This window comes from Condylura cristata, unplaced genomic scaffold, assembly GCF_000260355.1.
Source record: "Condylura cristata isolate star-nosed mole 26May11 unplaced genomic scaffold, ConCri1.0 scaffold00012, whole genome shotgun sequence".
Taxonomy (NCBI): domain Eukaryota; kingdom Metazoa; phylum Chordata; class Mammalia; order Eulipotyphla; family Talpidae; genus Condylura; species Condylura cristata.
In genome coordinates, this window is record NW_004567113.1 from 38591503 (window position 1) to 38606486 (window position 14984).

Sequence of the window (14984 nt, forward strand, 5' to 3'; positions counted from 1 at the left end):
CAGAAGAAGAATACACAACGGAGACTAACAGATGATGTGGCCATAGCGGTGGGAAGAAAACCCACCGAATGCAATGCTCTGGTATCTTAATGAAGGAAGGAGTCCATTTTGTCAAGTGTTCCAAGATAAAAGCAGGTAAAATGAGCCCTAAGTCTTTACCACTCTCCTTATCCCCCAAATCTATTTTTAAGTGGTGGAGAGATTTTTGTATTACCATGGGTAGAATATTTTTATATTTAATTTAAATTCTAACACACTTGAAAATAAATGTAACTATGTAATACAGACAGATCCAGATGTATAATTATTTATAAATACTTCCTTAGCCCCTTCAGCAAACCTACATCATATGCTTATTATAAGCTAAAGTGATCTTTCTCAACTGTAAACCCCAGTACACCCCATTTTCACCCAACTCTAAGCAAACTGCAATTTGTAACATTCTTCGAAAGAATAAAAACGATTAGTGCACTATGAGGAAATGAATCAGCAAGAGTGCCATCTGTAGGAAACCAAGTTAAGGATGTGGCCAAGAAAGTTAAAGGCAACTTTTTGCTGAGTATTTGGAGTGTGAAATCTCCATTGCTAACGGTACTGTGGAGGACAGTACCCCAAACCACAGGCACAGCAGCAAGGAGTGTTTCATGCATCCAACCCAGAATGGGTTAAGGCCTGATGTGAATGTTATAGAATAAATATTAACCGAGCCCTTCACTTCGAATGTGAGCAGTAAGACTTTTAAGACTTATTGCGAAGTGTGGCTACTAATTCACACTGTCTTCTAATAAACACTAAGTATTGATAATCGCAGGAGAGAAAAATTAGATACTGTATTCAGTAGTGCTAATATTTAGTAACTGGCATAGCAAAGGGGTCAGCCAATCAAAAGAGACCCCTAACCAATAAAAATGGCTGGCCAATCAATTAGAACAGCAGGAGACTGACCAATCAGGAGACAGTCAGTCAATAGAAATAGATGTGCAGCCAATCAGAACAGCAGGAGGTTGTATTCCCCCCTTGTGTGTTCATTCTGGGGCAGCCTATCTGTGCTATCTACCATCAGTGTGGAGAAATTTTCAGAGCTTTCCTTTCGTCGGATGATACCTTAGATACCTTTCTACTCATGCCAGAATGTCCATAGTGATGTGTTAGCATAACTTTTGATTCCCGACACTAATACCCCACCTAACTAAAAGCCAACTCACGGAAACTGGCTACATACTCTCTGGTCATTTTCTGATTTCAGACAGACTCCAGTGGGGCCCCACCCTTTGTGGGTTCCCTCTATTCTCTCTGCTGGAGGCCAGATGAGGGGAGACAAATCTTGGGGATCAGGTTGGGTGAGGAGTGGAGTCAATCAAGATTTTCTCTAGTGAATCACCCAAGTGGAGAGATAAAGCCCATACTTCACAGAGGAGATGACACATATCCATGGAGCCCAGTGACAACAGGAGCACAGATGAGGCCCTAGGATTCCTGCAACAGAAATTTCTGGAGTTTTTGTCTTTAAAGTGAGAGTCACGTTCTATGAAGTAAAAGTGGAGCAGTGTACAAAACCTCTAAGAAAACTTCAGCTATCTAGGTCATTTTTGTTTAGATTTTTTTAAATAATAGATAATTTAAAAGACTGAATGGCAAACAAGGTTACAGAAATGGTGGTGCATTTTAAATAAATATGAACAGCAAAGCAACTCTTGTCAGCCACCAGAAAAAAGTAAACGACGCAATAGAATTGTTTATACACAATTTATTTTTAAGTCATTTATAAATTTAAATTCACTTATAATGCATCCAAAGTAGATGGTCTGATTACACAGAAAGAGACTATAGGTTTGAGCATACATGAAGGAAATTCTAAATCTGCCACTGTGTGACTTTGACTATATCTATGTTATAACCTCTTTTGGGAGTTAAAAAAAAAAAAAGACTACTAAAACATTAGGATACCCTTGCAAATGGGAGGTCAAATCCAAATACCCCAAGTTTGCTTTTTATTTTTGTAATTTTTGAATTAATGTTTTTATTAATGAAGTATCATTGTTTTACATCTTTGTTCACATTTTAACCATATAAGATTTCTCCCCTTAGGCATTGGGGAGAATGTCACCAAAGCACATGCATTCCTTCACTATAGTCAGTTGTACTCTTTCCCACACTTCCCCTTCTCCCACAACCTCTAATCCCATTCCCTTTCCATCCTTCTCCCACACTCTTCTTGGATGCCTCACATTTGTGGTCAGCTTTCAAGGACTGGTTTTATAGTTTGTTTGAAACTTTGTTTGGTGTCTTTATATTCCATATATAAGGGTTATCATCCAGTATTTATCTTTCTTCTGCCCCATTTCACTTAGCATAATCCTTTCCAGCACAGGACAACGGGGATGTGGAAATGTTGCAATAAATGGCATGTGTTTATCTTTTTTATTGCTGCATAATATTCCATTTGGGTATAGGCACCACTTCTTGATCAGTCAGCTGTTTTGGGGGGCCCTTAGGTTGTTTCCTTATCTTGACTATTGTCAATAGTCTGTAGGTCTCTTTTTGAATTAGTGTTTTTGTGTTCTTTGAATAGATACCTACAAGTGGAATTGATGGTTCTCTGCAAACCCCTTTTTGGTATTTTGAGAAATCTCCAGACAGCTTTCTGTAGGAGCTCGACCAGTCTACATTTCCACCAAAAGTGTTAGAGTGTTACTTTTTCTCCACACCCTCCCCAGCACTTCTTGCTGTTTTATGTTGTTGTTGTTTTATTTTTAATATGAGCCATTCTCACAGGTAAGAGGTGGAATCTCATGGTGGTTTTGATTTGAACTTCCTGGGTGATGTGATGATCAACATTTTTTCATGTGCCTGTTGCCCTTCTGTATGTCTTCTTTGGAGAAAGTCTATTTAGTTCTTCTGTCCTTTTTAATTATATGAGGTCTTTGAAGATCTTTGATATCAGCCCCTTGTCAGATTATGATGTATACATTTTCTCTCAGTCCAGGGGCTGTCTCTTTTAGTAGCAGGGCCTGGTAAGGATGAGTCTTTGAACTGACGTGATTCGTGGGGCACTAACAAGAAGCGTGACCTCACACAATTCATTGACACTTTCACAATCTGTAAAATGAGAGCTTATGATTGCTGAAGTTCTTCAAGCACTATGACTCTCTTATGTTACATTTATTCTACTGATTACTAAGCACTTCTCTAGCACTTTACATCTCCCATTAGCAGGGTAAGTTGCTAGAATTTCCTTGATGCAAGTCCCTATGGAAATGATTACACCTCTTCTGAAGCTTCAATTCAGCCTCTTGCTCCGGATTCTGTTTTCTGCCAGTGGTCCAGCTCTTTAGTAAACATTGCATGAGCTGTCCCAATAATTAGCAACAAGTTAACAAGAAGGCCTTGCTGCTAGGGGGTGGTGCTTTTGAAAAGAAATGAGCAGGAAAGTTGCTTTGCTTTCTGTATTCACAAGGTCCTACTATTGTCATTGAAATACACTAGAGATGGTAGTTTCTTAATAGTGTGAACAATCTCATTAAAGATCTCTGCTGGAACAATCAATTCACTGTCAGAGCATCTTATCGATCTTTCCAGACTGTCATTGAGTGCCAGAGTGCTTGGGAAAAATTGACAACTGGAAGTGTGCTTCAGTTTGGGCTATTTATTTCTCTGAGAAATACATTATAGTCAGGTGATGGGTAAGTGGTTCTTCTGTTGCTCTTACAGCCCGAAAACATAGGCAAGGAAACATAGACAAGAAAACATAGACAAGACTTTTGAAGGATGCCCTTTTCCCATCAGACCAACATACAAAGCACCTGCCAGTGATTGTTCTCTTCAGAGTTTCCAGCGTGGCCCCCTCGCTCAAGAAAGCTCCGTGTGGTCATGCTCCCCTGGCCACAGATGATGGGGTTAGAGATCTCTCCAGTGACCGACAATCGAGCATGGCACAGGAGACTGGCACAGTGGAGGTGCTGGACATTTGCTCCATTGCAAAATAGTTTGGAAGAAAGAGATAATAACACGTAGCTGATAGTAGCAGAAGCAGTGGAAGTCAAAGAATGGAGTCACCACAGTACAGAACAAGTTATTTTATGCCTAATAACATGAAGTGGTTAAAAATAAAGACTTTTGTGAACCTAGACTCACGTGATGTGTTCATCCGCACACAGTGTGTCGCTGGGCTAGTCACTGACCTTCCTCATTTCGTTGTCCTTACCGGAAAATGGCGACCACATGCTCCAGCACCACCCAGGGTCATTACGGCAGAATGAAATGAGACAGTGTGTATGGAGAACATTGTGAAATGAGGGGACAGTCTGATCACCTCAGCATTTGAGACATTGACTTAAACAGTGCAGGGAGGTGGAGAAGGAGAACCATAGCTTGATGCCTTTGCAGTGAAGTTCCCATTTCCCCTTCAAAATCCTGTAATTGTTCTGTAACACTTAAGTTGTCTCTAAACGGTTTCAGAACACTGACAAGATGCTGCCACTATAGTCAGTGAATAAGTTACGTTGCTAAATGGAGCCAATTTTACTGGGATTTTCCCCCTCCATCCAAATTGACTTATTACCTTTTATTCATAGACCAGACAGGAAGAGTCAGGAGAAGGGAGTTCACTTTTATTGAGTCCCGGCTGGGGGTCAGGCACTTCACATGTATCATTCCATTTGATAGTCACAGTGGGAAGGGCACTGTTTCCATGTTATACCTGGTTACGAAGGTTATTTGCAGTTGAAGGCAACCAAGACTTAGCGTCTTGGTCAAGACCATAAAGGTAGTGAATAGACACAACACTCTTCAAACCTAGAGTTGACCAAACACCTGTGTGTTCTTCTTATCTCATTGTTCAAACACTCAGCAGCTGAGACATGGACAAATCTTAACTTCCTAAAGCAACAGAATATGGGACGCACTGGTGATTGGATCGCAAGTGCATATTGCTCAGGGGCTTGACCCTCTTCTTTCAACCTTAATTAATATCAAATAACATGTTGCTTCTCTTTTGCTCTCCCTACTGTTCAGTCTCCCCTACCCTCTTGAATGTTGGTGAAAGAAGCATCAAGGCGTGAGATGAAAGGCTAAAGAAAGCATGAGAAATTCTGGAACTTTCCTCCTGTTGGCTAGTAGTCCCCAAGGAATCAAGGGTCAGTTATGAAATTGGAGTAAAAAGCCATTTAGAGCAGATTTTGTCAACACCAATACCCTCCATGGCTAAAACTTTGGCTAGTTGTTTCTTACCTGGAGTTCCAAAACACCTGGATTTCCACCAAAGAATAAGAAAGGCAAGGAGTCACAAGTTATTTTCAATATTTTAACAAGTCTAGCATAATTCACCTATCTTATTTTTTTCTTTCTTTTCTGTTTAGTTTTACCAATCTACTCTCAGGGATTAGAGGCTGAGTCTATAAAATAGTTAAACAATCTCTTAAACTGGCTTAAGGAAATAGGGAAAAACAGACTAACACAAATATTTACGTAGTTTGGATTTGGGTGGGAGTTCAAGCAAACTAAAATGAAAAAAATATCACTACCTTCAACTTAATAAAAGAACAAAAGTGGAAAACCCCAAATATTTATTGAACAACTTCTCTGAACTAGGTATTTCATACTGACCTCATTTGATACTAAAAATAACATGATAAGGGAGATAACACTATTCCTCTCCCACAGGTGAGAAACAGGTAGAGGATGTGAACACCTTGCCCAGGTTGGCAGAACTAACAAGTACAGGAGCTGAGTTGCAATCACCTTCTGGCCATAGAGGCAATGTTTGGCATATACATATGTCTCTGAAAAATAAAATGTAGAGGGGAAAAGAGGTACTTAGTTTTGCTTAATCAAGGCATAGGGATAGTGAGAAGCAGTTCTTCATGGAAAAAAGTTTGGGAAGGGCCATTCTGGAAATAAGAGCCACTCTTTGAGGGCAATAGAACTTGGGAGCATGGGAATTATTTAGTTCTGTCTGTAATGGAAGGGTCAGCAAAGGTGTTGCTAGACAGTTGACATTGAAATCAGTCTGATTCCAGAACGGAAGCCACACAAACACACCTACAGCTGTGTTGCCTCCATTCTGTATGGTTGCTGTAATACTTGGGTTTACTCTATGTCCAGGAGAGGGTCTTCATAGATGTCAGGGCTTTCCAGCCCAACTTCCAGATCCCACCTAGTGGCAGGCAATACTGTCGCAGGGGTATAGTCTCGGGAACCAGACAACGTGGGTTCAATTCCAGGCTCCTTACTACTTTTGTAACTGGACAAGTTATTCTTATGCCTCAGATTCCTCAGCAGTACAACTGGTATAACAATCATCAGACTAATCTAATAATTTTCTGTAAGGATGAAAGGGCTGGTATTTGTCAAGCACTTCACACCTGGCATAGGGAAGAAATGTAGAGGCATCAGCTATTATTGTTGAATGAATATGTTTAAGAGATCAGTAGAGAAATGTGTCTAGCTTTTGGACAAAAATGGAAATGATTTAAAAAATCAGGGTAGTGATTCTGGTGAGGTAAGTGAGAGAATTTATTGTTGGAAAGAGCACCTGGATGTTTCTGGAACTGATCATTACATAGGTATTCATTTACCAAAAAATTAAGCTTTTCTTGGGTTGAGTGCTTTTCTGCATGTCACACTAGAAAAAGATAATAACAGGAAAGAAAGGAAGGAGGAAGAGGAAGCATGTGAGGCAGAGTGGAGAAGTGGAAGAGGAGGAAGAAGAGGAGAAAGGAAACAGACGCACCATCCAGTGATTTCTCTGATACAAACAACTCTTGCAGCAAAGAACCACTACACAGAATATCTAAGCCAAGGTTTTTTTTAATTCTTGTTTTTCAGGTGAGAAAATCCTGGCATGGAGAATGGTTAAGTAGCATCTTGTTCAAAGTAAATAAATAGCTGAGTTGAAATGTGACTCCTGGGGAACTAAATCCTAATCATGGGCTTGCTGACAAGTCGTCAGGGAGCAGGTGAGGTTCTGGGTGGGGATTAAGAGCTGGATAGGGATCCAGCCCTAACCCTGCCCGCAAGTGTATGCAGCACAGGAGCCACAGAACCCCTCCAGGAGAGTCATCTAGAAGGTATCCAGACGCACAGCACATGAGAGCAGGCTCTAGGGGCTCTATTCATTGGCCAACCAAGAGAAATCCTGAGTGTGAAGAGGTCTGAGTGGCCATTCAACAAGGCGGCTGAACTTCTCAGCAGGCCCGGAAAATGCTGTTAACTACCTGCCTCTCAGCAGAATTGGCAGTGGAAATCTTCTGGGGTGTTGGGTGCTTCCCCTAACATCCTTGTTGGGGGCAATTCAAGTGGAGATGACTATGGCTAAAAGAAACTTCTGGAAAATTCTCATTGCCCACTAACATCCCAGAGAGGTGCCAGGACTGGTTAGATAGAAATGGCATTTTAAAGCTGGAGGGACCCCAGGAACCACGCAGGAGGAGGTGGGAGGCTCACCAGGCAATGACACTAACTGAAGATGAGTGACTTAGACGCAGTCAGAAGCAGAAGCAAATGTCTTGCTGTGCGGAAAACTCCTGAAAAGGCTGTGATGACTTGTAATGAAAAGGACTTACTCAAAACTTGAAACAAGGGTGTTAAAAATATTGGTAAAGGTGGCCCTCCCTGGTGGCGCAGTGGGTTAAAGCACAGCACTGAGAAGCTAAAGCCACTTCCGCATGAGTTCGATCCCCGTTTGCCCCAGAGGTGACCACATGGCATGGCAGACCTCTCCTAGCCCGTCCGCTGCTCCCCTCAGCAGTGTACTTCGTCGATCTGCCTGTTCGGCTCCCCACTGTCTCTGGTGAAGCCTCTCGCTGCCCCTGAGCTTCTGGCCTGTACCCCAGTTCTGTATGCACAAATAAATAAATCTTTAAAAAATATATATTGGTAAAGGCTCCTTGAGGCCATAAACCTTAAAAATAAAACTGCCCTAGGGTAAGACATCAAATACACACGCATTGTAGAGCTCAGAATGTTCTCAGGATCCGTTTCCCGTTTCTACTCCTACCCCTCCACCACGAGTCGGGTACCAAGTGGACTTGTGCAGATAAGAAGCCCCACAGGGCAAGCCCCACCCTTGAGGAGCCCACAGACCAGCGAGGGGAAGAGGGAGAGACAGAGAAAGGAGGGGCGATAGGGAGACCACAAGGGTAAGGGGGAGAGAGAAAAAGAGCTTAAACTCATAATCCGTAGTGGGAAAATGTATCCTAGTAACAGAACCAAGCATCTATTGTAAAATAACCTTTTTTTAAAAATATTTATTTATTTATGTTTACAGAACTGAGGTACAATCCAGAGGTGCAGAAGCAGTGAGAGGATTCACCAGAGATGGAGTAGGGAGCTGAATAAGCAGATCAACGAAGCTGAGGGAGCAGCGGGCGGGTCAGGGGAGGTCTGCCGCGCCATGTGGGTCAGCTCCAGGACGGGTATCGAACTCGCACGGAAGGCGCTGCGGCTTACTTGCAGTGTTGCGTCCTAACCTGCTGTGCCACCAGGGAGGGACCGTAACATAATCTTTTATTAAAATTAAATAGAATTGGGCCCTCCCTGGTGGCGCAGCGGGTTAAAACACAGCACTGAGAATCTAAAGCTGCTTCCGCATGAGTTCGATCCCCGTTTCCCGCCTGCCCTGGAGGTGACCACATGGCGTGGCAGACCTCTCCTGACCCGCCCGCTGCTCCCCTCAGCAGTGTACTTCGTCCATCTGCCTGTTCTGCTCCCCACTCTGTCTCTGGTGAAGCCTCTCACCACCCCTGAGCCTCTGGCCTGTACCCCAGTTCTGTATGCACAAATAAATAAATCTTTTTAAAAAATTAAATAGAATTAACAATTCTCCTAAAACAGGAAAGTTCTTGGAAGAGAGCACAGCCTGTCAGGAGAGCAAGAAGCAGGTGGATTATACGCAAGAAGAGGAAGATCGCCCTTCCATTCCCAGCCCCAGAGAAACGCTCAAGTGTGGAAGGTTCTCTTACAGCTAAGTGTGTGACAACATTGAATAAGGCTCCCTAAACTAGAACCCTGGGGGAACTTCATGGTGTGTATTGCCTCTTCAGTGTGCACTTCCTGAGCCCTGAGGGAAAAGGTGGACAGTCTCTAAGAGACAGGACCACCTCTTCCCATCAACCCTAACACTATAGCTCTCCTTCACAGAAAATGAAGTTTTTCTAGTGTCTGGTTAGATGCTGCTTCCTGGATATATATGACACTTCTTTTCAAGTAGGTGCAGAGACGTTCATTGGAATGTAAGCTTCTTGAGGCTGGGGCTTTCACCGCCTTGGTCATAATGCTCTCTCACCATCTGGAAAACATCTGGCCCACAAGAGTTGCTCAGGCCAACTTTGCAAAATGAATCAGCATGCTAGCACGAAGAATTCCCGAGGACTGATGAGCCCTTGATCAGGAAAGCCTGAAGTCAGGAATGAAAGCGCCCACTGTGTGCTAGAAAACTGGAAGCAGCCAGCGTCAGCCAAACGGAAATCAGGTCATGGGAGGGGTTTATCAAATAGCCAGTGTCCTGCCATTATTTACCACAAAGGCCAACTCTTTGTGAGTTGGCAAGTTTCATGTATCTTCCAGAAGCCCTGTTGCTGCCTGTGGAAAGGAACCAGGGACCTGCAGACTCCAGGGTGGAGGTGTCAGAACAAAGGCTGATGGTCCTGGGGGGAAGTGTCACTTCTATGTTGCTGGCACTAGGACTCAGGGACCCTCATAGAATCCGAAGCCTGGTGGAACTGACAGTTCTAGGGAAGGCAGACCCTACACAGATCTCATCAGTTATGACCAGTGCCACTGAAGAAAATCACAAATATCATGCAAGAGTCTCACAGAGGTCCTAACTCTGCATTTGTGGGGGAGAGATGAGTGGGAGCTTGCAGGTTGAGGTGATATTTAAGTTGCAAACTGAAGGTAAGTAGAAATGAGGTTAGTAGGCAAAGGGTCTGGGGCTGATTGGACTTGACCCTGGAGGATGGAGCTGGGTATGTTTGAGGGATGATGAAGGGGATATAGTCAGAATAAGTGAACCAGGGCAAGAAAGGGTTGTCAGGGTTTTGAGGGATGAATAGGAGTTCACTAGACAAACAAGGCAAAAGCAAGTCTAGTCTCAGTATGGGGGAAACAGAGAGGTCAGAAGTATTTGGTGGGACTGAGAAAAAGCAGGAGAGAAAGATGAGGCTGGAAAATCCTTAAGTAAACCCAGCCAACGGGATGATGAGAGGAAGTCAGTGCTCTCCACAAAAGAAATAGCTCTGACTGTGCCAACTCTGCTTCTCAGACATCCGTTGTGAGAAGGACAAAATATCGCCCTCTCCCCAGCCACAGGCAGAGGGAGAAGCTGTCTGAGAGAATGGCAGGTCTCTCTTTGGGAGCCTGAGTGATGACTACACGAGGCAGCTGCTCATCATTAGTCTTTTGCTCTTGGAGAAGTTACAAGTCTTTTTGTCCTCAGGTGGTTTAGTGAGGCCTTCAAAATGATGACCTTGCTGGTGCCTAGCATCGGACTAAATCCAGGAGCTATACTGACTGGGGCCCTGGCCCTGCCTGACAGACAGAATTAGGTCAGCTACATCACCCCTGATGTCATAAAAGCAGCTTTCTTAATGGGAGCCCTGATGGAGGGTGGGGTAGAGGAAGGGAACTGAGGTCACCACCAACTCCACAGGCTGCTAGGGATGGTTCTAGCCAAGGGTGGGTCCGTGGGCAGCACCCGCCAAGGTCTTTGAAGTTTCATTTGCAGTGTTTTACTACCACATTCGGGGAGTAAATTGTACCCGGAGGCTGCTGTACTTCGCCCTCCCTGGCAGGGGTGGTGGAACTTGCACGAACAATGTCTGTCAGGAGATAAGTATGTGGGGGTCAGAGAACAAGAAGGAGGGGTGCTTGGCCTGACACCCCTGTGTCATTGGGAGCACTGGGCCCTTGGCTGACCTTCTCAGGGCTCTGCTATTGGTCTGTGTCCCTCTGCTGCTGAGCCAACCCTCTCGGGACAGGGCAGGTCTTTGGAGAGGCTGAGGTCTCATTAGGAGGAGGAGGAAGACATTTTCTGTTTTCAACAATGGCGCCGAGTCCACGCGACGCCAGGCTTGAGGTGGGGGTGACTTGTTGGGATCCGTTTGGGGCCTCGGGCAGTCATTTCCAAACCCTTGTGCACAGTGCAGTTGCCTCATCCCCAACCAGCTGATAAAGGTTCAGATTCCTGAATCCACCGGCATGCGGTGCATCCACCCTTGGTGAAAAGGAACTCATGTGAGACAGACAGTCCACCAGAATTTCAAGGCCCTCACCTGAGGTCTAGGGTAGGAAGAGCCCTTGAACGAGGTGGTGGTCTCCGAGGCCTGGGCACCTACAGCTTGCTGCCCAAGCACCCTCACCAACCAGCAGTGTCACCTGGGGGGGGCTGTAAGAAATGCAGAGTGCCAGGCCTGCTGAAGCAGAATCCGCATTGACTGAGTACTGCTCTGTGCCCCATACCTCTACAGCTACAGCTGGCTTCACTGCTGGAGGAGGGTAAGTGAGCCTCACTGACTGTGGGGCTTGGGCCTCTCTTGCGGGCCCTGTTGCTGAGAACAAGGCTCTCAGGGCATTGACTTTGCACTTGAAGTTGGACATTTGCAGAGACCAGAATAATATTCACCAGTCTCTGGCAGAGGGTTCTTCCCAGCCAGTACTTCAGTCCTTTTGAACAAGTGTGCATTTTCCAAAAGGGGGAACATTTCTGAAATGGGGAGCACTGTGGGGTGAACACGCAGTGTTGCAGGCTTCTCGCACTGAGCACGTGCATGAACTCGTGTTTGGTGCAGTTTGATGCAATAAGTCTAGGCTGGGACTTCAGATGCTGCGTCTCTAGCCAGTTCCTGGGGATAATGTACTGAGGGGCACAGACCACATGGTGAGTGGCAAGACTCTAGGAGGTTTGGAGGCACAAAGCTGCCTTGGCTCTTCTGTGAGCTAAGTGACCATGGAGTAAATTAACCTGTCTAGGCTTAAGTTGCCTCGTAAGTAAAGAAACGCGGTACTTTGGTAGCAGGGCTGCTGGGGAGATCATTGTATTTTTATTGCTGCTGTAACAAATTACTACAAATTTGCTGGTATAAAACAATACACATTTACTACTGCAGTTATGGAGGTCCAAAGTCCAAAATAGGTCTAATGGGATAAAATCAAGATGTCTGCATGGCTGCTTTTGCTCTGGAGTTTCAACTCCATAGAGCACTTGCGCTCCTTAGCTGTGGCCTCTCTGTCCATCTTCAAGGCAGCAGCGTCAAGCCACACCTCTTCACTGCCATTGCTTCCTCATCACATCCTTCTCTGACTCTCCCTTTCTGCACCCCCTCTCTTATGAGCCCTCGTGATTACATTGAACCTATCTGGGTCTCCAAGCTAATTCTCATTCCCAGATCCTTAATGTGATCACATCTGCAGCATCCCTTTACTACATAAAGTAGTCACAGGTTCTGAGAGCTGGAACATGGGTGTTTGGGATGGTAGGGGGGAACACATTATTTTTTTTTTTAAAAAGGATTTATTTATTTATACATATAGAACTGGGGTACAGGCCAGAGGTGCGGGGGGGTGAAAGGATTCACCAGAGATAGCCTGGGGAGCAGAACAGGCAGATGCACCGAAATCACTGCTGAGGGGAGCAGTGGGCGGGTCAGGAGAGGTCTGCTGCACCATGTGGGTCACCTCCCTGGTTGGGGATCGAACTCATACTGCAGTGGCTGCAACAGCTTCACAGTGTTGTGCTCCAACCTGTTGCACCAGCAGGAGAGCCAGAGGGGTGGGGGGGGGGGTACGTTATTCTGTCTACAAATCAGGTAAAATAATTTAAAAGGAAGCATCAATTTTTGGTCTGGTACATAGGTGCTTGGTAAATAAACCTGCCACCATTTTTTCCTGATCTAAGGCAGAAGTTCTAGACCTTTGGCTCTATCACAGTTTCCCCTTCCTCACCCCCACCCACCGTAGGAGAGTTTCTGATTCAAAGGTCTAGGGTGGAGACTGCTAGCTTGCAATTCTTATCAAGCTGCCTGTTCTGGTATTTCCTAGATGACAGTCTGAAAGACTGGTTTCATGGAAAGGGGTAGGCTTCAGAATCACGTCAACCAGGGTAGGAAACCTGCTTCACCATTTGAAAAGTTACTTAAGCATTCTAGGGCTCAGTTTTTTCATTTCCAAGGATTCTTACAGTTTCCATCAATTCTGAACTTATGGTGGTTTATATCACTGAATAAACTATCATGTGTGTGGATTGTGTGGATGGATTTCTCTTTCACTGTAGTGATCAGATTTTCATCTTATCATGTGGCAAAGGCCCGCAGTGGACAGAACTTCTGCATAGATTGAGCTGTGTCTCCCAAAACTCTGGAAGGATGTGCTTCACCCAGGACTTTGTAAACTGCAAAGGGCGAGTTAGGCTTTGCCAGTCAGCAATCTGTCACATCTGCTCATGTCTGCGGTTTTAGCACAAAGCAGACCCAGGCCATACATAAACAAATGAGAATATCTATTTTCCCATAACACATTATTTACCAAAACAGGCAGCAACAACAAAGGTATAGTCCCTGAAATAATTGGACTTGATTAAAATAAGAACTGCTTTGTAAACTTCAAGAGAATCAACAGGCCACAGAGTAGAAGAAAGTGTTCGCCAAAGATACAGCCGATGAAGGACAGGCATCCAACATATACAAAGAACTCTTCAAAATTAGCAATAAGAAAGCAAACAACCTGATTTAAAATGGGCAAAAGATCAAAAAGGTCACCTCAACCATGATAGACAAAGGCCAAGTAAGTAGATGAGAAGAGGCCTATGTCACCAGGGAATCGCAAGCTGGAACAATGAGCTCTCACTAGTTAACAATTCGAGTAGACAGAATCCAAAGCCCAGGGTCATGTGCTGGGAGGTGGTGGGGCCGCAGGAGATGACTCTTGGCTGGGAAGGATGCAAAACAGCACGGTCACCAAGAAGATGGTTTAGATTGACTTGAAAATGAAACACATTCTGGGCCCTCTCTGGTAGCACAATGGGTTAAACCAAAGCACCATGAAGCTATCACTAGCCACTGCAGCATGAGTTCGATCCCAGGCCAGGTTGATGATCTACTTGGTGTGGCAGACCTCTCCTGACCTGCCTGCTGTTCCCCTCAGCAGTGTATTTCAGTGCATCTGTCTGTTCTGCTGCCCACTCTGTCTCTGGTGAATCTTCTCACCCCACCGCACGCACCTCTGGCCTATACCCCAGTTCTGTATGTATAAATAAATAAATCTTAAAAAAAAAAAAAAGAAACACATTCTTACCATACTCTCCAGCAAGTCTTTACTCAAAGGTGCTGAAAACCTGTGTCCACATAATACCGTGCACAAAGACGTTTATTGCAGCTTTGTTCCTGTTTGCCGAAGTTTGGAAGCAGCCCAGATGCCCTTCAGTAGAGGAGTGGATAAATAAACTGTGGTACATCCAGACAATGGAATGTGATTCAGCCCTCACTGCAACATCATGCTCTGAAAAGACACTGAGGAAACTTAAATGCATGTGACTAAGTACAAGAAGCCAATTTGAAAGGATTGAATACTGTATAATTCTAATGATAACCTTCTGGAAAAAGCCGAACAATAAAAAGATGAGTCGTTGCCAGGGGGAGACCAAGGCTGGAGATAAATAGACAAAACAGAGACAACTTTTAGGACAGTGTGCTAAAATAGAGACACATGTCATTGCACAGGTCCAAACCCATCAAATGTAAAGTCATCAAGGTGAGCCCCGGTGTGAGCTGTGAACTCTAGGCTGACAGAGACATGTCAATATGGAAGGTCACCCAATTCTACCCAAGTTCCAACCGAGGTGCCGTTCTGGTGCAGACACTAGGCGGCGCTGTGCATGTGTAGGGAAGGGGCATATGGAAAATCGCTACTATCTTCTGCTCAGTTTTGCTGTAAACTAAAAGTGTTATTTAAAAAATAACTATTTATTAAAAAACAAAACCAAGGCCCTCCCT